At 31.5% G+C, this 1,446-nt stretch overlaps 1 non-coding gene across 1 annotated transcript; it reads right to left on the reverse strand.

The window, feature by feature from the left end:
• Window positions 1-908: 908 nt before the first annotated feature.
• On the reverse strand, window positions 909-1,087 carry LOC117903027. Its single transcript, XR_004649472.1, has one exon. It is a non-coding gene; the product is annotated as a 5.8S ribosomal RNA (ribosomal RNA).
• Between the last annotated feature and the right edge of the window lie 359 nt (window positions 1,088-1,446).

Consider the following 1,446-nt stretch of genomic DNA (forward strand, 5'->3'; position numbering starts at 1 on the left):
TTACAACTTTAATGATGAATTTTCCATAACGGATATTCAGGTTCATCGGGCTTAACCTCTAAGCAGTTTCACGTACTGTTTAACTCTCTATTCAGAGTTCTTTTCAACTTTCCCTCACGGTACTTGTTTACTATCGGTCTCATGGTTATATTTAGTTTTAGATGGAGTTTACCACCCACTTAGTGCTGCACTATCAAGCAACACGACTCTTTGGAAACATCATCTAATAATCATTAACGTTATACGGGCCTGGCACCCTCTATGGGTAAATGGCCTCATTTAAGAAGGACTTAAATCGTTAATTTCTCATACTAGAATATTGACGCTCCATACACTGCATCTCACATTTGCCATATAGACAAAGTGACTTAGTGCTGAACTGATTTCTTTTCGCTCGCCGCTACTAAGAAAATCCTGGTTAGTTTCTTTTCCTCCCCTAATTAATATGCTTAAATTCAGGGGGTAGTCCCATATGAGTTGAGGTTGTATATACATATATTAAAAATTATAATGATACTAATACAATATTATTATATATAGCACGTTCTCATAATGAAATCATTAAAATGTCCGTATTTTATAACAAACACCACGAAGAATATTTCATATTTATTTTTACAACAACATTCCTTTCAAACCGTTAATAAGAGGCAATTCTAGATGAAAAAAAAAAAATAATTTTTTTTTATGCTAGACATTCCTCAGTATTTTTTGATCCAAGAAGGAAAAAATAATATATTTTTCTTCGTTATTCTCACACAAATATATACAACAATGAGAGATAATGCATTTCCATTTAATATCAATATTATGAATATATTTGTACATAAGTGTACATATATCCAATAATATACAATATGCTTGAAAATTTCGTAAAATTTTCAAACAACTTATTTAGCATAGTCTTACAACCCTCAACCATATGTAGTCCAAGCAGCACTATAAAATTAATTAAAGTACATAACAGCATGGACTGCGATATGCGTTCAAAATGTCGATGTTCATGTGTCCTGCAGTTCACACGATGACGCACAGTTTGCTGCGTTCTTCATCGACCCATGAGCCGAGTGATCCACCGCTTAGAGTGATTAAAATTTGTTTGTTATTACATTTGTCAGATATGTTTTTATTGAAAGAAATTAAAAATACACCATTTTACTGGCATATATCAATTCCTTCAATAAAATTGTATTTTTATCCTAAAAAGAATGTTGCGAAATGTCTTAGTTTTATATAAACGATATCTTACCATATTTATGAATATAAATAATATGTAATTTGACAATGTTTGATAAATATCAATTTATATAAAAGAATTAACCTGAACACAGGTACAACATTGTACTTTTTTAGGTTGTTGCATTAACCAATGTATGCCCATAGCTCTGATGGACAATACATATGCGCAACGCGTGCATATTATGGGCCATATGCACACAGATTTTA

This window comes from Drosophila subobscura, unplaced genomic scaffold (assembly GCF_008121235.1).
Source record: "Drosophila subobscura isolate 14011-0131.10 unplaced genomic scaffold, UCBerk_Dsub_1.0 Contig_4, whole genome shotgun sequence".
Classification (NCBI taxonomy): Eukaryota; Metazoa; Arthropoda; class Insecta; order Diptera; family Drosophilidae; genus Drosophila; species Drosophila subobscura.